The 22316-nt window shown below is 39.6% G+C and overlaps 1 long non-coding RNA gene across 2 annotated transcripts; it reads right to left on the bottom strand.

The window, feature by feature from the left end:
* Positions 1 to 6: 6 nt before the first annotated feature.
* Positions 7 to 7351, bottom strand: LOC122443660. 2 transcript variants are annotated; one of them, XR_006270081.1, is made up of 5 exons: positions 7215 to 7349; positions 5755 to 5953; positions 5031 to 5136; positions 3784 to 3858; positions 7 to 201 (listed from the first exon to the last, which is right to left on the bottom strand). It is a non-coding gene; the product is annotated as an uncharacterized LOC122443660 (long non-coding RNA). The 2 variants fall into 2 exon arrangements; XR_006270080.1 differs by lacking the exon at positions 5755 to 5953 and having other exon boundaries at positions 7215 to 7351.
* Positions 7352 to 22316: the final 14965 nt, after the last annotated feature.

Below are 22316 nucleotides of genomic sequence, written 5' to 3'. Positions count from 1 at the left end.
CTATTATTTTAAATTACCCATGTCATTGTTTTCCTCCATTCTCCTGGAGTTGTTGAAAGAATGTGGCATAATAGTGTGCTCACTGTCGGAGGCCTGGGTTTCTGTATGACAGCCAGGATGTAACTCCATTCTGGCAAAATCTGATGTTATCGCTCAGGTTTTTGTTGCACTGAAGTTAGGACATCTTCTTCTGGGAGGATCCTGGTGGGAAAAACATCCAGATATCAAATCGTTCTCTTCAGCAGTGCCAAATAACAGGGCTTGCAATGAAAATGAGAACAAAGCAAGCCTGGGATGGTAAAAAGAGCAGAGGCTTTGAAACCATGAAAACCCTGATTTAATTCTAGTTTACCGCTTTGTACCCTTGGGCATAATATTTTCTCTGAGCATTTGTTCCCTCATCTGTAAAATGGGGTAACTGGAAAGTTAATTTAAGGCTGAATTTGTATAAAGAGTCTAATCTAGTGTCTGGCTAAAGGCCCTATTGCAGTTGCTTTCCCAATTCAGGCATTCCTGCAGGACAAAGATCTTCACCACAGGGCCTGGTCAGGGAACCTGTAGGTGCTCAGTAACACAGAAAGATTCATGATTGTAAGAGAGGTGTATTATCACAGAATAGCTAAATTCTTGCTTCAAAGCACCTGAGGTTACTGTCTCTTCCTGTCTGTTTTCTACTGGGATTTGGGCGGATGTGTTTACTCATGTCTTTTAGACACTATCTTTACATGTGTATACCTCAGAAAGAACTGCAGTCTGGTTAGGCTTGTTACAATGACAGTGGAAGACAGAGCTATGTGAAAAAATAAAAAATAAAAAAATCTCAACAGAATGTAGATTTTGCCATCTTTGCCTGCTCAGATGATTGAACTGGGTTACTCAAATATATATATTAATTTATTTCATGAAGTATCTGAATCACTTAAGGCCTTTACTGAAAAAGTGAAAACGTTCTGTTGAATCCAGGGGGACTCTGGAAAAGTGGCTGTATACCCTTCAGATGGGCTTTCCCATTGCCTCAACTGTTAAGAATCCGCCTCCAATGCAGGAGACTCAGGTTTGATCCTTGGGTGGGGAAGATCCCCTGGAGGAGGGCATGGCAACCTATTCCAATATTCTTGCCTGGAGAATCCTGTGGACAGAGGATCCTGGTGGGCTACAACCACAGGGTCACAAAGAGTTGGACACAATCAAAGCAACTGAGCATGTACCCACACACCCTTCAGATAATTTTCTTGAGTTGTTTGGGGTGCTTTTGGGAAAAAATATTACCACCGACTTGCTTGCTTACTACTCCAACCCATACCGCTTTCTCCTAAGGCTAACCCATACTGCTTTTTGAAGTATACTCTTGGTGTTTAATTATGTACTATCTTGAGTCTGTCCTTTGGAACAAGATTTTGTTTCCTGAGAATGAGGACCAAGTCTTTTGTTGAGGCAGTACTGGAACTTCTAAGGAGATCAAAATAAATTGTTTACCAATTGCATGAGTCACAATAACTTATGTTTTTCAGTAACTCAAGAGTAGGTATTCTCTCCATGTTACCCATGGGGAAAACGATTTTCATAAGCTCAAAGTCTTGAATTGGAATTGCCATGAAGATCTTATCTCTTACCTTTTGGCAAATTGCTATTGTTCTAGGCCATTGCTTTGGCAGGATTCCTTTGGGAAACGTAGGAGACATTATAATTTTAAGTCAAAAAAACATGAATTCTAATTTGTTTCTTCTCATTTTTAAAAATGAATGTGGAAAGGAACACTTATGATAAGCAATGAGAAAAGATACAGTATCAGGTGAGAGAATAAGGTGGAGAAAAACCAAAATCATTTAGCAAATGGATTGCAGCTAGCCAGAATTTCACTACGTTTTAAAACTTGAGCCCCACAGAACACAAAGGGATGTGTGTCTTACTGTGTCTTTACTGAAGGCCATTTAACACTGGGAATTTTTCCAGCAGTGTAGTTCAATAACAGTAGTCCTTCTTACAACATTTGGGACTTGCCCTGTTGAAAATCAATATGCTCAGTGTCTACTGAAATTGCACATTTGTTCTCTGTGATATGTATATAGGATGACCATATAAATTATCCTCCACACTGGGACTTTTTTTCTGAGTGAAAGGGATAGTCATTAATTGCACCAGGACAATTAGTATAAGTTGAGACTATCCCAAGAAAACTATGATGACAGAATATGTCAATTATAGAAACATAGATTTGTGTAGTCTCTTTCTAAGGAAGGTTATTATATATTTCTGTGAATATATTTCTGTAGGCTTAAAAGAACAGGTAACTAAGGTATTCAATTCATGATGGTGGTGGAATTGAACTGAGTCATCTACACATTCTTAACAAGTCTTTTTTGTAAGTTGGGTCCTACTTGCTGGTCTGTTGCCTGCCTTTGCACACTCCAGTGCAAGCATCACAACTAGCCACTTGGAAATTGAACCCACAATCTTGCTTTCATCAGTTTAGTTTGTAACAAGTTTTAGATTCTGCAGGGCCCTATCAGTGGGTCATATGCTAGACTATAAGATCAAAGCAAAAACGCAGAGGGTTCTGGGCTTTTCCTGTAAGGCCCCAGATTCTAGTCCTTTGTTTATCAGTAACTAACTGTGATTTTTGGCAAGTCACGCAACCTGTGTTTTGGTTTCCTTATCTCTAATGTGGGGTAATGCTATCTGATGTGCAGACCTCAAAGGTTTATTAGGAGGACCCAGTGAAGTGATGTATGCGGAAGCCTTCTGGAAAGTGCTATCCATATGTGAAGTGTTATCATTCCTAGGAGAGAAGGGGGACATGAGATGTGAGGGGAAAACAGGGCTTTCAACTCTAGCTGGCCTTGCAGATTAGGCTTGTGCAAACAAATGATGAAAATAAGGCCACAGAAGAGACGTTATACTCTCTTTTATGAATAGGAGCAGGGAGAGAGAAAAGTGAGGATAGGGACTGTAGCCAGCAAGACCCAGGGACGATAGGGTGAGATGGCTTCCATTCGTTTTTTTTATATCACTGTTGTCCCCAGGACCTGTCAAGACTGCATCAAATATGGACTTATTGAAGAAAAAGAAGACAGCTGGGCTCCAAGGTTGTGAGGGTACATTAACTCATTCCTGATTGAAGGGGTTGGTTTTATTCTATAGTTCAGTAGGAATCAAAATATCATACTTGCCTTTCTTCTCCTGTTGACTTTTTGTCAAGATTAAACAAAATCATTTATGTAAAACTGCTCTATGGACTATAAATTCCAATAAAAGAAAAAATAAGAACTTCATGGGATGAGTCTGTTGATGATAGTCATTATTGGGTTGGCCAAAAATTTCGTTTAGGCTTTTCCATGTGCTGGCATGTAAATCTGAATGAACTTTTTGGCCAACCCTATATTATAGTAAGAGTCACCATGGGAAAGCAACAGGCGTTTTGCAGCAGGCTTAGGTAATTAGGAGAGGCTTCCTGGAGGAAGAGATATTATAGGTGTCACCATGGGAAAGCAACAGGCGTTTTGCAGCAGGCTTAGGTAATGGAGAGGCTTCCTGGAGGAAGAGATATTTAGGTTAAGGCCAGAAAAATGACTAGAGTTAACCAGGTCATGGATGTTGGGGTGCGTCACCCAGCTCCTCCTTAAGGATGGAAACAGTCCTTCCCCTGCTGGCAGTAGCACTGCCTTTTTGATGATTCTCAGCTGAGGTGTTTCCCTAGGAATTGCTCTCTGCTGAAAGAAGCTACCTTGCTCAAGGCTATCTCAATCTCTGGGGGCAGCTGAGGTAAAAGAACTACCTTCTTACCTTCATTCAGACATCTCTGAAGGGCCATCTCAGCTCCAGAGTTCCTCAGAAGATCAACTGAGGCTTCAATTGCACCTGCATTGGAGATAAGCTTTTCCTTCTGCCCAATTCTGCTTCCGTCCCTATTCATAGGTATTGGTCCTAGGCACACTGCTCAGTAAAAATTCTGCACAAATAAACCATCCCCTCAATGAAGACAAAGAGTGTAGAGAGTTACTAAAAGATGCAACATCCTATCTAAGGCCTAGAGGTGTTGGAGGAGTTAAATTTTTTTTTTTTGAGTTAAATTTTTTATTTTTATTTTTTACGAAGTCTGCAAAGTAGTGATTATAGTCAGTAGAAGAGACACAATTCCAAAGAGGGAGTCAAGCTCTTGTCATCTGTGTCAAGAAGATGGAGAGACTGGACTCTATCCCAAGGCCAATGGGAAGCCCTAGAAGGTTATAAATCATGGGTGAGACATGGTCTGGTTTTCTAATTTGTTTTTTAGAAAGATCATTTTGGCCACTGTATGGCACCATTAATTAAAACTCATTACTGACAATCACCATATTTTTTATTAGAATATTGGAGTGACTGGTGACCTCCTTGTGCACTCCACACCTTTACAGAAAGAATGGTAAACCATATGTCCCCCAGCAGAATCATGTAATGATCACCCATACTGTAGCATTATTATTGGACCTTTAAAACTCTGAAGGGATTCAATTATAGTTCTTTGTTGTTGTTTTTTTAAAACCTGATTCACACTGTTTTAGTATTTACTGAGCACCAATGACATGCCAGAAAGCACTGTGCTATTGCTGTGGAGGATCAAAGACAGAAGCTCTCACGAAGAGGGCCGTGGCTGTCTCATTCATCACCCTGCCACTGAAGTGCCTGCAAATAGTGAGTGCCCAATAAACAAGCCAACAAACAAAAAATGGAAGGAGTCTCAGAAACATGTGAGAATTACTTAGTCCTCATGAGCACAAAATGGGGATAACAGTTTCTCACTTACCAACATTGTTATGAGAATGGATAGGTAAAATACTTTCTCCAGAAGCTTAAATATAGTAAAAATTTTATTTACTCAAATAGTTCAAATACTGTTTGCTATTCTCAGTATTGATAGAAACAAATCAATGCCTTAAATGATTACAACCAAACTTCTGATATCTATTTCTCTCTTGTTCTCTTTGTCCTGTAATATCACTTCAAAAGAAAAATGTGATTTGCAAACGAAGTTAAAAGATTTAGTCACTCACTGATTTATTCAACAGCTCTTTTTTTGAGGTCATCCAAAATGCCAGGCATGGGTTATGCAGTGGTGAGTCGAACAGACCGTGTCCCTGTTCTTGTGGAGCTTATAATCTAGAAGGAGAACATTTAACAAAGAAAATCTCATCAGTTATTACCAAAACAATCTGTCACTAGATAAAATATTAATAGAAGCTAATTTAGTAATAGAAAGGTAAATCTTCTCTGAAGAAGTAACCTTTAAACTGGGAACTAAGAGTAGGAGTTTCATTAAGAACAGGGAATAAAGCACCCTAGAAAACGGGAAAATCCTGTGCAAAGACCCCGTGGTAGAAAAAAGCTTGGCTTACTGGAAAGATGGAGGGAAAGCCAGTGTGGTAAAGTGAAGGGAGATGAAGCCAGGAAAAAGGCAAGGCAAATCTAGAAGGGTCTTGGTTGTTATGTGGTCTTCTTTTATTCAGACTAAATAGGATACACAAACTGCCTAAAATTTGTTCCTGGATGGATCAGTATGGTTCATGATGTCTGTAAAACAAGGATAGGTAAACTGCAGTCTCAATAGTCACATCTAAGCCTTGGGAAAGTTGATTATTTTCCCCCCTCTGGTTATGGTGATAAATGAAGAGGCATATAGCAAAGGCACGTAGTTGTTTGTTGAGAGTGCTTATAAAAAAATACATTTTTACCCCTAGACAAAATGGAACTATTAGAAAGTCTTTTTTTTCTGCTTACCCCCTTTTTTCTTGATGTGGTTCTTCGAAGGTAAACAACCAGTGGGAGCAGTGGACAATTTAGAACAGAGATGCTGTGGTGGTTTCCCAGGAGACATAGGACAATTCTGGGTGTCATCAGTGTTTGGGTGGTGGCTTACACACTGGATTTGCTCAGAGAGGCCTCCATTTCCCTCTCAGTGATTAGAACAACCTGTGTTCTGGAATACAGTATTTAAACAGCAAGATTGGCATTGCTATCTTCCAGGATGGTGAAGGCTTAATTAACATTTGAAAATGCTTTGAAATCTTTGGATAAAAGTGTTCTGGAAGCATGAAGTGTTATTATCTTTGGAGTGATACAGGTCATGTGACACAGGAAGTGGCTTTGAAGGAAAGGAAAACCTTTCATCAAGCAAACTCCTTGGGGTGGTTTGAGCCTGTTTTGAGTGACTCAACATGCCCGTGTCATCTCTCCCTAGACCGTGAATGAAAGGAATAACTTGGCCTATAGCTTAGCAACTGCCACCGTCATTAACTGAAAGAATTTAGTGAACTTGTACGTGAAACATACTACAAATTACACAGAATCCTAAAGCATATAGCACAGTTGTCCCTTATAAGCACTGAGTAAATATTAGCTGTTACTATGACTGTTCTCCATCAATATAGTTTAAAACCTCTGGACTTGTTTTTTCTGAACTTAATGCCTTTCAACCAGAGTTCAATGTTCTTCAGTGATAAATCAGTTTTACTTTCATTTTAAAGACTCGGTAAAGAGCAAAATAAATGAAGACTGTTATGACTGAGGCCCTAATGTGGGAGCAACAGATAAGCACCTTCATTGCCTAAGACCCTTTCCGGCATGTAACATTAGCTCAAAGCTGGATCCTAAGTCCTTCCCTTTCTCAACAAGAAGGACTCAAAATAGAAACTGGGTTTCCTAACTTCTGATGATTCCTCCGGGTCTTCAGTGGACAGGATTTCAAAGAGAACACTTTAAAGCAGTTCCAATTTATTTAATGGCAAAAGGGAAGAAAGATTTCATCTTCTTCCTTCCATTAACTTATATATCTTCATAATACTTCCTGGATAAGTAGAAGTCAGAACAGGGGTGGAGAGTGAAGAATGGGAATATGGATCATTTGAGAAAAAAAAAATATTTTTGAGCAATATATATATCAAATCAAACCTCCCCATGTGTGTTTGTTAAATTAATTTTACTGGCTGGATGTCTAGAAGTTTCTTTTTCTTTAAATGCACACCTGCCTCAAATATAATATTTTGACCAAGGGAAAGGTATTTTGGGAAGTAGTACAGGAGAGAGAGGGAGAGAATAAGAGAAGGCTGTAGGTAAGAGGATATAAACCAAGTAATAATTGAGTAAGGGCCCCAGGGCACGCCGGAATGGTGAGGGCGCCAGGGCATGCTGGGATAGCGAGGCCGTGCAAGGCATGCTGGGAGGGGTTCCGGGACTCTTACCCGTACCCGTGAGTAGGCTCCTCAGACGTGGCCCAACAGTTCTGTGTGGTCAAGCATGGAGCTGACCTAATTAAAAGCTCATTACACCAGCACATCCCCATTAACAGGCAGACCCACGTGCAAATCCTTCAGAGCAGGAGCTCCTTCTGTTTCCCAGACGGGATTCCAGCGCCAACCATGGGGCCTGGAAACTCTGGCCAGTTAAGGGATCTCCACGTCTGTGACCATCAGGTACAGTTCCTTTCTGGCTTGTTTCATATTCTGGTAAATTAGTTTTATTTGCTCTGAAACATTGTAACAAAGAAAGCTCTCCGGTCATCACATGGGTAAAAATAACACAGGATAAAAGAACAGTGTACTTCACCTAATCAGAAACAAATAACTAAATCTCCCTGGAAAATGAGGACTTTTCTATCCCGCCCTTTTGGTGGGATTTTGAAATTTCCATTCCATAGGCAGACTGCGGGTACTGGCCTTCCTTGCATTGTATTTTGTATAACTGTTGCCCACCCTGACAGAAGATCTCAAAACTTAAGTATAAAGTTGGTAAATGATCCTATTGTTTGGGAGGTGGGGGTGGAGATGGAGTGGGAGCAGAGGGTTTATCTAACCCAAAAAAAAAAAAAAAAAAAGGAAAATGCAACCTAACCAGGCTCAAATTAACTGAAATGGATCAAAGTAAACAGAGACATCTAAAAGCTTTTGTAAGTTAAAAGTGGCTATCTGTTGCAGGTCTTGCCTCATTAACTGCTGATTGAAGCTCTGCTTGGCCCTCTGGGATACCTAACACCCCAGGCCTATCAGGAGAGGAACCCTGGTTAGCCACTTTTGCCTTTCTCTGTGTTGCTTTGCACAGCTCCTTGACCTCAACCTTCATACAAATCCTTTCTACCAGGCAAAGGGAGGAAAGGGTTGTCCTTGAGAATCATGCTGGCACTGTCACTTCTAGCCAATGAGGACTTGTGGGAAAAGAGAAGTGGATGGCAAAGATGTGGTATCTCTGCAGATCTGTATTCTTAAAGGCAGACTTGCAATTCTGACGTTTTAAGTAGAGCCTCTGCACAAGATTATGTCAGGGAAAGAGCCCATTTTGTTTTTCCCTTAGGTGTTGGTCTCATCTCCATATGTGAATGGTGAAAGGTGACGATTAGACCATATGCTTTAAGATGCAGATATCTCTTGGCTCCCATCATCCCAGCCCTTCAGCAGGTTATTCAGCTGGGACAGGGAGCCAAAACTGAAAGGGTTGTCTAGGGGAGGAAGAGAAAATAGTGGTGGGGGTGAGCTGGGAAGTTGCGGGGGGGGGGGGGGGGCAGCAGAGGGGGGAAGGAGGAGCAGGGCTCTTTTGAGTAGGACCAGATAGGTCTCTGTGTAGAGTAATATTACAGCTCTTTCTCTCATAAACAAGCTGCATGCCTGCTTCTAAAGACCCATCTGGCATAGCTTTGAGAATGGCAATAATTACAAGCTGATGATGGACATGGAAAAAAAGCCCTGCTGAGCTAACTCATAAGGAAGTACAGGCCAGGACTGCAGGGAAATTACAGGCTGAAAACCTTTCTAGTTTAGGCCTTTTGGTGTTCTTAATCACAGACTTTAAATGTTGTAATAAACACTGTTGCATTTTATTGACCAACTCCCATGACAGGCAAATCTTTTTCATTTTATTTTATTTTTACCATTTGCTCTTTGGAAAGCTGCTCAGCAGTGACTGTTTAGGCCATGACAATGGGTCTTTGGTTTTTCTGCTTATAGGAAAATTGGTGATCTTTTTTTAGTTAATGGAAATATATGTATATATACAATTTATTTCCCCTTAAATTGCTCTCTGCATTCTATGGTTCAGATAGACTCTCAGATTCAATGCTTGAACTTTAGCTATATAAGATATGGTCTGAATGTTTGAATAAAGAAAACTTAAGAGATAAAAAGAACAAACTTGGGAAGAATAATCTATAATTCTATACAATCAAATAGCGTTTCTTATATAGAAATGAGTAAAAATCCAAGTTAAATAATGTACTGTTAGGTTCTGGCTTTGTTTGTAGAGACAATCCTTATTTCAGGGATGAATTTGATATGGAAAGGATAATCTTTCTTAAAAATTTTAGAACCTAATATTTTACAAGTGGATCTAAGACATTTTGTCCTCTCAAACATTTTAGATCATTCATGGGGTTGCAAAGAGTCGGACACGACTGAGCGACTGAACTGAACTGAACTGAACTGAATGGAGCAAATGTTTTCAGGAAATCATCTTAGGAAGAACAAAATAGGAACACTGGAAATTTCCTTTCCTCTGAAACATGATTAACCTTGAAATCTATAGCTTAAAGATCATGGCAAAGGTGGTCTTGAATATAAAACGTTATTACCAGTTGCTATTATAATGAGATTTTGATATCTAATGTGGAGTTGATTTTACTTCAACATGTTACCAGTTTCCATGAAAATAATTTGATCTTCATTTTATACATTTTAAAAGCCTGAGGTTAGAAATGGTGAAAGATGGTGTCAATCAGAGTTTTTCAATGATCTGATTAACTTATTATACAAATAAATCTTTGTTCGAAAGATACCTTTATGGATTTTATAGCAGAGAAGGTAAAGTTTGTTGTTCTTTAAGCACTATGTACTGCATTTGTAACTTATTTTCAAATCCCTTCCTTCTTTGCTATAGTTTCTTATTCATATTCGTTAAAGACTTATATTTTATTCTTTGTGTTTTGCATATAGTCCTGGCCACCTTGGATGGACTATTTAGTTCTGTCCTTTTGTATTTGATTACTTGTTCAGGGACATAAAGTTTTGAGGTCTATGAAGTTAAAGCTGTGAAATGGTTGTGTAATGGAAATTTACCAATATAAACTCAGGCTCTTGTCCTTTCATAAGCATCGCTTTACCTGAAGCTTCCTTGTCAATGAGAAATTATTTCTTTATGTCTAACTGTCTCTTTTCCTATACAGGCTGGAATTGTTCCTAACAAAAGAAGCATGAATTGGTGGAAACTATACATTAAATGCAAGACTATTTGTCTAGTTTTCATTAGGTTGCTGAGTGAAAAGCCTTAATTCCTGCCTTTTCCCAAGGTACTCAGATATCCATGAAAGCCCCCTCATCTCGTACTATCATTTCTCTCACTGGGCACAATCCAGCTTTAAAGAATTCAACACTTACTGGTCTTTAGAGAACTGTCAGCAGTGACAGCAACCAGGGACGTGACATGTCTTACTGTTTACAAAGGATGAGCGCAACAGGCCCTCTCGGATAACTTGATAAGCCTTGCAACTTCTCTCTCCCTGATTCTGGTCTCTCTGGGCCAGCTGCCTTTTCGAGGCCAGCTAAAGATACAAGTTTCAAAACTTGATCTAAACACTGACAAGGCAGCAGACACAGTGGCAAAGATAAACTAGGGCTGCTCAAGGTTGCTTTGTAAAACTGTAAACAGAAAGAGAAACAAGAAAAATCTCAGTCCCTGATTTCTTAATGCATACAGTTTTCTTATGTACTTAAAGTTTGGTGAAAAAATCCTGAAATAGCAGTAAAGTAAGTTCATGGATTATTATCATGGTCTTGAATATTTAATCTCTTTTTCTCATTTCAACATCCTTCCATTCCTCTAGAAATACCACACAATGTTGTAATTAAATTAAGTTCAACTTTTATTTCTCACTGTCTTGTTTTTAAGTATTCGGAACATACTCTTCTGTGTAGGGAATCCTGAAATGTCTTAGAAATTGTACAAATGCACGTACTTTTCTTCATTCCTACTTTGTGAAGAACTTTCTTAGGAGGAGGGGGATGACCCTGGGAAGTTGAAACTCCTTTCTTCCTTTCCTTTTGCTGCCATTCAGCATTGAACAAATGGAGGAGGAAAGGAAAGTTTCATGTGCTTATGTTGCCCTTGCGTCAATGCTTTTGTTAGGTGGTATATATCCTAATTCCACCAACTCCATGGGATTTAGGAGTATTGTTTTCCTTAACTTCTTTGTAACTAACTGGGACAATGCTGTTATCTTCTAAAGGTGCTGGACTGTTCCCAGAAGTGAGCTCTTCCAAGGTGCTTGGACAAAAGATTTTTACTAATTGTACTCCCACCCCTTTGTTTCTTCTTTGTTACAGAAATGCCATTGTTGAAAATAATGTATGCCACAGTCAATAGAGCAAAGCACCTTTCTTAATTTTAGTAGTTTAAAGGCCACATCAATCACACATGTTGTAACTTAGAGTTGTCACAGAAAGGGATTTAGTCTTGATTATGAGGCAGAATCTTCCTGGTTGTGGCCAACAATCTGCTCGGTTATTTCTGAACAGTTCTCATAAGATGATTGCCTAATTTTTTTTTTTTAACTAAAGCATCACTGCTTATAAATCATTGCTTCATAGCTATTGAATCTCAGAATGCAAGTGAAAATGACTATTTCCTTTTTATAGATGGGGCTTCCCTGATAGCTTAGATGGTAAAGAATCTTCCTGCAATACAGGAGACGTGGGTTCAATCCCTGGGTAGGGAAGATCCCCTGGAAAAGAGAATGGCTACCCACTCCAGTATTCTCGCCTGGATAATCCCATGGACATAGGGGCCTGGTGGGCTATAGTCCGTGGGGTCACAAAGAGTTAGACATGACTGAGCGACTAACACTTTCACTTTTTAAACTTTTTTTGTAAACAGATGGTGAAATTACAGTTCTTGAAACCATCTTGCTCTGTGTACAGTGTGAGTGACATCATGAACCAGGGTTATGTGCTTTCAGGTGTTTTCAGCTGTTCTTTTTTCTCCTGTGAGCCCAGTTTGAAAATGGAGGCACAGTTCTAACTGGGACACTCAGAACAATAGACCCATTGGTAGAGGCTCTCACAGTGATAAGCAGTGGAATGCAAAACTGCAAACTTAACGGCTATTTGCGATTATTAGCACCATCTGAAAATGCTGGGAACAATAGAGCAATGTGGCTAGGAAATGATACAAAAGAAGACTATTCACTCCAGCTCAGTGTTTGAGCCTATAGAATTATTGAATACTATTGATTCTGATGGTGACTGTACCTTTCTGTACCACCTTGATATGCTGGGGTGATTTCCATCCTAAACAAGTTAAGTGCATTTTTATGATTTCACAGGCTAAAGTGTTAACTCTTACTGAAATATCTATATTTGGAATTGTACAAATATTGTCTTTTCCATACACTAAGATTAACTTTCTTAAAAGTTATCCAAATAATTTATTGTCTCATCAGACCATATTTTGGAAATACTTTTTCCTTGGTACCAGGTACAGAGTGGAGTGAAGTTGCTCAGATGTGTGTGACTCTTTGCGATCCCATGGACTGTAGCCTACCAGTCTCCTCTGTCCATGGAATTTTCCAGGCAGGAGTACAGGAGTGGGTTGCCATTTCCTTCTCCAGGGGAATCTTCCTGACCTGGGGATTGAACCCAGGTCTGCCACATTGCAGGCAGACGCTTTACCCTCTGAGCCACAGGTACAGAGTAGATAGAGATTTGTGCTTAGGTAGGATGCACTCTGCAGAGATCTCCATGTGTAGATGGGATACCAGTGCTACTTCTAGCAAAATAATAAAGCTACTAATAATCCTCAGAAGACCTCATGATAAATCAAGGCTCAAAAATTGATATGCTACCTAAGGGATGTAGTATTGCATTTTTAGCCTTTCTTCTCAAGCTCAGGGCTTCCCTTGTGGCTCAGCTGGTAAAGAGTCCACCTACAATGCAGGAGACCTGGGTTCAATCCCTGGGTTGGGGAGATCCCCTGGAGAAGGGAAAGGCTACCCACTCTAATATTCTGCCCTGGAGAATTCCATGGACTATACAGTCCCTGGGGTTGCAAAGAGTTGGACACGACTAAGTGACTTTGACTTTCACTTTTCACTTTTCTCAAGCTTAACTATTCCCGCTTCCTTTTGCTTCTTCTCTGGTCTGGCTGTGGCTTTCAGGTATTTGTTCAGTCCCAGGTTTTGTTTGTTTGTATGCTTTTAGCTTGAGCTTGGGGAGTAATTATGTAGCTTGAGGTCCTTCAACTTCTATCTCATCTTGAGTCCTTGTGTCATTTTCAAGACAGAGTTTCTTTCTCAGGTAAATTTATCGGCCTGCCTGCTTAGCTTTATCACTGTCCAGGCCTCTATCTGCAGAGGTATGAGAACTTGAGATCTGCTAACATGCAAAACAAAGATAAAAGCATTTTTAAAAAATGTCTTCCTGCATACGGGCCTGCTTTATAATAAACCAGAACAGTGCATGAATTAAGATGTTGTTGAAATGCCTGAGTGTCTCTGCCCTTTTATTACATCCAGGGTGATGAGGTCATGGCTTACTGTTTAGCTTATATGGTACAATTAAGAGATTCATTTCTTAACGTGATTCATCTCAGGGAGAGTTGACTCAAAAGTTTTAGAGTAGAGGCAGAAAGATGTTGGAAAATTATGATTTTCTTTTGGAAGTTTTAGTTTGTTTTTTCCTTCCAGGTGAGACTAAGAACTGCAATTAGTCTGTCTCAGATTTCTTAGTAGCAGGGAATTTGATTACTTAATGCCAGTAAGGCTAAGGAGATGGTTTCAGTTCTTGGCTTTTTTCCCTTTTTGGAATGAAGGCAAAAATGTGAACTAAATATTTGATTTATTAAGACATTGTTAGATCTATATGTAGAGATGTTTAAATGAAATTTATCTCAGATGTGTGTGTATATATGTAACATATATCATACTTGTATATTTATTACATTTGTATTGTGTATATATAGATCATTTTTTATTGTGATGGTTATCTGTTGAGCCTTGATTGTGAAGTGAAGTGAAAGTCGCTCAGTCGTTTCTGACTCTGTGACCCCATACAATCCGTGGAATTCTCCTGGCCAGAATACTGGAGTGGGTAGCCTTTCCCTTCTCCAGGGAATCTTCCCAACCCTGGGATTGAACCTAGGTCTCCCACACTGCAGGTGGATTCTTTACCAGCTAAGCCACAATGGAAGTCCAAGAATACTGGAGTGGGTAGCCTATCCCTTCTCCAGCAGATCTTCCCGACCCAGGAATCGAACCGGGGTCTCTGCATTGCAGGCAGATTCTTTACCAGCTGAGCTATGAGGGAAGCCCTGAGCCTTGATTGAGCTCTTTTAAATGTAGCACTTAAGTCTGTACTGTTGACAAAGAGCTGGCCTCTCCATCTGGTTAGGGCGGCGGTCCTCAGTCAGTGGCAAAGCCTTCTCGCGTATGTGTGAATATAGAAATGTTGAGAAGAATGGATTAGGTCATTTCTGTTCTTTTATGAAAGATGTATTTGTGGGCCTCAGTTTGGGTGATATTTACTGAGGTTCCGTCCTTCCCGCTAAGCCTTGTTGGTTGTGATTCTCGACTTAGTCTTTTATTCATGGTTTATCTTTTAGTGAAAATTGATAATTTCTGTACTGGTCAACCCTAGTATAAGAGCTGTTTATAAAATGCTTGTCTTATTTAAGGCAACATGCTAGGCATTCAGGACCCCCTTCAGAGGGATTAACTACTGTCTCTTTTAGGAAGAGATGGAAAATTAGTGAATGCAAGTCAGATTTCTTAATGTTATTCATCTCAGAAAGAGTTGAATTGTAACAAAGGGGTAAACACAGTGTTATATGTGCTTTGAGGAGGAAGCAGTTTATTTTTCCTTGCAATCAGGTGAGGCCTCCTAGAGGTATGACATTTGAATTAGTCTTTAGAAGAGAAGGCAGATTTGAATAGATGCAGCTAGAAGAAAAATACAAAGTTCTAGAAGTGTGAAAGTCCATGACATGATTCAGGAAAGGAGATGAGTCTGTTTTGGGTAGAACATTAGCTGTGTGTGAATAGAAAATGGCAGATAAGTTTTGAAGTATGGGACAGTTTCAGTTTATTAGTGGCCTTGAATACTATGCTAAGAAATTTGACCTTTGTTTCAGAAATACCGCAGAAAGCTAGTAAAAGCTTTTGGACTAACAGAATATGCCGTGATTATAACTACACTGCAGAAAGGTAACTGTTGGGGATGTGAAAGCTGGCTTGAGGCAGAGAGAAAGCAAGTGGTGACAGCAGGCTCACTGGGGGCTGTTCTAACGAGCCAAGCATAGATGACGTGACATAGGCAGTGACTGTAGGATTGAAAGCATAGTTGAAGAGCCATTCTAAACCTAGAATTGCATGTGGTAGGAGACACAAATAACTGACGTTTCTACTTCAGATGATTGGTAAATGGAGAAATCATGAGCTGAGATAAGGAAATTTAGGAGAGGGTTTGAGGGAGAAAACAATGAATGCTTAAATTGATATTTTTAATAAACTTTGATTATATACACCATTTCTTCTTTTGAAGACAAGTTTGTAACAGCTATTTGTTCTAGATGCCATTATTAGAATTATACCCTAATTTGCTTTTGATTTAGGATCTTGACACTTCCTAACTCCTCAGAGGAGGAGGAGAAAGAAAAGATATATTTTCTTTTTATCACTTCTGAACATATTTCTGTTTTACTGTAATCTCAAGGTATTTCTTAAGAGTATCTTGAGACTTCCTCAAGATAAACCCTTTGACCTAAAATCCCTTTCTTCAGGCCATACTCTTGAGGATGAGGCAATATGAAATCCTTACTAATACTTGTAGGATTCTCAGTTTAGACAGAACTGGCCTTTATAAGGCTAAACTTGGAACCAAAATGGATGCTTGGATCACATATCTCCTGCTGGTTACGAAGCTGCCAGATTCTAATCCAGTGGGTGGAAATGGACACCAGCCACCGAGGAAGTGATGGCCGCACCTGGGCATCTACTACCTCTCCTGCTTTCTCTCCTTGAGGAGGAAGGAAACCGTGGGCTTTTCTAGGCATTTTTCTTGTTCTTTTAATATGGGGGAACTGAGGAGTCTTGGCCTTCAGAGGTTGGATAGAGAACCTAAGGCTGGAGAGATTTCCAGCGAGCAGATGGTTCCCATCTTCAAACTGCCGTTACTTTCTTTCTACACCCCCTTTCCTGAGCTGTACAATGCATTCCATCTCCAGAACTATAGTGCACAGTGTTAGAAAGTCTTAGCAGAGAGCCTGGAGTTTAAAGACAATGCAAGGCTACAAAGTAGAGACATCAAAATTGGAGAAAGGACTATACCATTGTGCTTTCTTCCTGCAAATGAAATGTAACTTATATAAATATTCAAACTCCTTCCTGAGTTTTTTTCTTTATTATATTTTCATACCACATATCCAGTGATGACTGGTCCTCTTTAAAGGTAGTGAAAAGTGTTACCAAAATTCCAAATATTTATGTTTCATCTGATATAGCTTTTCTGCAGTTTGCAGTATGAATTCGGTTTGCAATTTGTTGTTGTTCGGTCCGTTAGTCCTGTCCGATCCCATGGACTGCAGCACTTCAGGCTTCCCTGTCCTTCACTATTTCCCAGAGTTTGCTCAAACTCATGTTAATTGAGTTGGTGATACCATCCAACCATCTTATCCCCTGTCATCCCCTTCTCCTCCTGCCCTCAATCTTTCCCAGCATCAAGGTCTTTTCCAATGACTCAGTTCTTCGCATCAGGTGGCCAAAGTATTGGAGCTTCAGTCTCAGTCCTTCCAATGAATATTCAGGGTTGATTTTCTTTATGATTAACTGGTTTGATCTCCTTGCTGTCCAAGGGACTCTCAAGAGTCCTCTCCAGCACTGCAGTTCAAAAGCATCAATTCTTCAACATTCAGCCTTTTTTATTGTCCAGCTCTCACATCTGTACATGACTACTGAAAAAAACCATAGCTTTGACTATAAGGACCTTTATTGGCAAAGCAATGTCTCTGCTTTTTAATGCACTTAATAGGTTTGTCATAGCTGTTCTTCCAAGGAGCAAGCATCTTTTAATTTCATGGCTTCAGTCACCATCCACGGTGATCTTAGAGCCTAAGAAAGTAAAGCCTGTCACTGTTTCCATTGTTTCCCTATTTGCTATGAGCAGATGCCATGATCTTCATTTTTTGAATGTTAAGTTTTGAGACAGCTTTTTCACTCTCCTCTTTTAGCTTCATCAAGAGGCTCTTTAGTTCTTCTATGCTTTCTGCCATAAGTGTGGTGTCATCTGCATATCTGAGGTTATTGATATTTCTCCTGACAATCTTGATTCCAGCTTGTGCTTCATCCAGCCTGGCATTTCGCATGATGTACTTTGCATATAAGTTAAATAAGCAGGGTGACAATATACAGCCTTGATGTACACCTTTGCCTATTTGGAACCAGTGTGTTGTTCCATGTCCTGTTCTAACTGTTGCTTCTTGACCTGCATACAGGTTTTGCAGGAGGAATTCCCCATATCAAATATTTAAAAATCTCAGAGAGCAAATTCAGCTCTGATTCTCTGGAAAACAGTATAAAATGGTGGCTCTAACTAGATTGTGAACTTAAGGCACCATGTGCTTTATATAAGCATTAACAATTTACTCAGGGCATTTTGGGCCCCATTTCCCACTCAAGAAAATGGAGAATATTATGCTTCCTTCCCCGCCCCCCCCAAGTTGTGGCACAAAATTGCTTCTCCAGATTCCTTTGATTGTTTCATAAGGAATGGGTAAGATAGAATAACTCTTCAAAAAGGACGTAAATATGATCTGTTCCTGTGATTGTAGCTGAAAAGGCTTCTGCCTGCAGTGCCTGCAATGCGGGAGACCTGGGTTCAATCCCTGGGTCAGGAAGAGTCCCTGGAGAAGGAAATGGCAACCCACTCCAGTATTCTTGTCTGGAGAATTCCATAGACAGAGGAGTCTGGTGGGGTACAATCCATGGGGTAACAAAGAGTCAGACGTGACTGAGTGACTAACATTACTGTATTCCTTGTACATTGATGGATGCTATATGGGACAAAAAGAAGAAACAGGGCCTATAGGAGATTACTGCAACCATTTCTGAATGAGGGAGGAGAGGGCTGGAGTTGAGGAAGAGGGAGAATCACTCACCATAATCTCTTTGCTGGGCTTTGATCCCCTGAAGCCCAAGTGGAAGGGAAAAGCTCAGAAGAAAAGAACACTGTGAATCACCCTCCCATTTTAGAGATGGAGATAGCAGGTATGGGAAGGGATAGAAATGGATTGCAGACTGTTTTATTTGCAGTAGCCTGGCTTTAATTCTCTACAGTAGTGAGTTTGAGGGCAGCAATGCAAAGGGTGGCTTATTATTTTTTATTTTTTGATGTTAGCTTATAAGCAACTTTGACAGTAAAATCCTCCTCTTTTGTTTTTAACTCTCCATGGTATCCCCTCTAAAGGCAGCAGGTAAGTGCTGGGGTCCAGCTCTCTAAGAGGCTGATATTCTCCAGACATTTCCATAGACACTAGTAAGTTGAGAGCCGAATCCTCTGTCAGACACATTTTCCTGGTCAAATCATGCCTGTCGCACCTAACTGATACTGATAGTCCTGGGAGCCAGTTGTGATGCTAGCCTGTATTGAACCCCTTGATGTGAACAAACTTTCTTAAAGGGCAGTTTGGGCTAAAACTTGACCTTTCGTAGCTTTGGAAGGTGGTCAGGGGAGCAGAAGGTTGCTGAGGGAAGAGAGATTTCCTGGTTATTGCTACAGGGGGTCTGTTTACTTGCCTTCAAGGGTCACAGCCATTTGAATGGGCTCTGCTCTTGGGTTTGGTTTCAGAGGACCTGATCCTGTGGAATTTTGCTCCCGGTTGGCCCTCCCCTTACTCTATTAGGCATGGGACTTTTTATCCCTCAGTATGATTCAAGCCTTCCCCGGGAACACTGCAGCTTGCTTGCAAGAACAGCAATTGGAAAGGCTGTTTTAAGTAGAGTTTACTGTTGTTGTATAAACCTTCATTTAAAATCGACTATAAAATGTTTCTGAACCTGCCAAACACACATTAAAATATTTTGCTCCATTTATGCCTATGTGTAACATTTGGTTTCTAAAGAGCTTTAATCAAGTAATCTTCAAGTAGGAAGTTATTCATCTTTATTGCCAGTCGGTTCTCAGTGGTGGTCGTGGCAACAATCTTTTTATTGCTTCTGTGTTTAGTTGTTCTTTGACATGATAGAAGTCAGCTGCAGTTCAATGAGCTCACTATTTGTGCAACTTAATTGCTTGCTTCCTTCAATACATACTCAATTTTTCCTTTTATGAGCAGGGCTGTTGGAAAAATTAAGCTTAAGGATATAGCCATCCACTGTTAATTAACCTCCTTCCCAAACACATTAGTAAAATAGGTCAAATAGCTGCTGAGCGCTGAGTGTGCTGTTCCCAAGGTCCTCCTCGGCTGAGAAGTGAATCCTGTATTAAGTGAACAAATGTTGGAGCTTTGAGCATTTTCTGGAAATAGTGATGACATATGAATAATGCTTTGTAACACAGCATTCCCTGTTGCCCTATCTCCTCGAAGTTGAATATATTGTTTGACTTTGTCTAGCTCTACTGTGGATTTAACTTGTTTTGTGTTGTATCAACATTAAGAGAAATAAAAGGCGGTGGCAGCAACTGCTCCTGCTGGTGTTCCTCCTTTTGTGCTTTCTAGGTTATTGCTTGATTTTAAAGGGACATCCTAAGTTCACTTCCCCTTCAGATAGTGACAACCACTCTTATTTTGACTCACAATTCCTAGAATAATCTGAATATTATGAGGATGTATAAATGTTTGTGATGAGTATAAAAATATTCTCATCTATCAAAATAGCTTTATATAGAGTTTTTATAATTCCTCTCCATGTCACTTATATTCAGATGGAAAAATCACTCTAATTGCAGTGATGATGGAGCTTTGCCAACTTAACAGAAAGTATTTTGAAGTTTATAGACTTAAAAAGAGAAAAAAGAAAATGTGACAGTTCCTGAATTTGGTAGAAGGATATATATGTATATATATATATATATATCAGGGATCAGTTTATACTTTTAGAAAGAGGAAAGCAAATACAAGCAAAATTAAAATGGGAGGATATGCCAGTTAGAGCTCAAGGCTGAAGATCGCATTTGTGATCGTTATCCATTCTGTAATTTCCATGTTTAGCCTTTTAACTGGGAAGGAGTGGGGAAAAAGAAAGAAGCCTAACCAACTCCCCAAATAAGTCCTAAACTGATAAATGCAGAAATTTCTTTCTTTTTTTAAATTATTGCTCAGTTGCAATCTAAATCTTACAAGTATTTTTTTATTTAGGTAGAGGATCTGTATTTCTAAAATAATATGCTCTGATAAAAATCATTGCCAAATAATGGTTGGTTCACTACTTGTCCAAGGTTTTAGTGCCTCCCGACTTTGGTCTATTTTCTGTTTTGCACTTATAGTCAGTGAGAAACTTCTTTCAAGCATCTTTTATTCAGTGTCCCTTCAGAATATCAATCACATGAAACTGATGTTGAAATGGTAACCTGGGTGTCTTAGTTTGCCTGCCAGCTAGAGGAATAGTGACCTTTTGCTAGTCTAGACTCCAGGGGCTTGTTAGGAAGGTTGATTAGCTAATGCTTGTCAGGAGCCTTGAAGCAAAAACATTTTCCCTGTGTGATACTTTGTCCTACAATAAAATTTGCAAGAATGACTTCGTTCATATTCATTAGTTGTGGGTTCTAAAGGTTATCCTCTCTTATCTTTTGCCTGGTTGAGGCCTGAGACACAGATGGCATATTGTTGACAGGTGGAAAATAGTTGAACCATCTGAAAGGTTGAGTATGGGAGGAGGGGCAGTGCATTCACACAGGCTTGTAGATGCTTTTGTGACTGTCATTTGTGTACTGGCTCCTAGATTCCAGGTTAAGGTGGGTGGGGCTGTAACTCTGGTGGAGAAGGAACTGCTATGAATCAAAGTCAAGGGATTGAGTTAAAGTTTTATTCTTATCTAACCAGTTATGTTTTCAAATTTCATATCTTTTAAAAGTAGAAGATACTTGTTCAAGGAAGGGAAAAAGTAGAAATCCTGGATTGGTGGGTAAAAGAAAATAAAGAATTTTGGGAAAATTTTAATCATTTAGCCTTGTTAATCATTTTTTCTTCTTTCTTCCTTCCCTTCCCTTTCCATTCCATTCTCCTTCCTCCCTTCTTTATTTCCTCTTTAAAAAACATATTCTCACGTAGAGCCCTCTTTCCAGCCTGCATGAAGCATATTGCAAATATTCCATTTAACTTTTACAATAATTGTCTTTTAAATAGCCATACTTTTGTCTCAGGCAAATGTATTGGGTCATATTTACCCTCCATTAATAGGTATCTTGCTCATCTCATTGATTCTTTTATTATTACTTAACTGTATGTTCCTGTGACTTTTCTAACAGTCTTTGATTGACTTAAGTAAATCCAGAAAGAAGAGCTGAGAGTATGGAGATACTTCCATAACCAGCAGGTGGCACTGTGGATACTACAGTAGGGAAGAAAGGATTTAGGAGGCAAAGATGAAAGGGAAAACTGGGATAATGAGATAACTTAAGCTTGTCTAAAGATCTTTGGGAGGTTAACAGGGCATCTCAGAAAGCTAGAAACCTTCTAAATGTTAGAAGGTTGCCATGATCAGCCTTATAAGATTATTTTCTCTCATTTTGAAAGGCTTCTTTCCAGCTGTATCAATTGATATCTGTTTAAGTTACATATGTGTTTGTATACATGAAATACAAGCATATATGTTTGTATACATGAAATATTCCTAGATGGCTCAGTGGTAAAGAATCTGTCTGCCAATGCAGGAGATGCAGGAGACGTGGGTTTGATCCCTGGGTCGGGAAGATCCCCTGGAGGAGGAAATGGCAACCCACTCCAGGATTCTTGCCTGGAGAATCCCATGGAAAGAGGAGCCTGGTGGACTGCAGTCCATAGCGTTGCAAAGAGTTGGCCATGACTGAAGCAACTAAGTACATCACAGCACACATATATACACACATATATGTTATTGCCCAGAGTTGGAAAAACAAAAACAAACTTGAAAATTTTTCAGAAATTTTAGAAATCAACATTTACTCATATCCTAGAATTGCAGAGTATAAAATGGAACTCAAACCTAGTGTGCTTATAATATAAAACTATATTTCATGTTCATAGAATATTATTCACTAGGGAAACAGGTTAATTTAATTTATTTAGTTATATTAAAGAGACTGAGGAGGACATTTTCCTGACCTTCATTAACCTCTGTA

The sequence above is a fragment of the Cervus canadensis genome, chromosome 6 (genome assembly GCF_019320065.1).
Source record: "Cervus canadensis isolate Bull #8, Minnesota chromosome 6, ASM1932006v1, whole genome shotgun sequence".
NCBI classification, from domain to species: Eukaryota; Metazoa; Chordata; class Mammalia; order Artiodactyla; family Cervidae; genus Cervus; species Cervus canadensis.
This window is presented reverse-complemented; position numbering and strand designations above follow the sequence as displayed.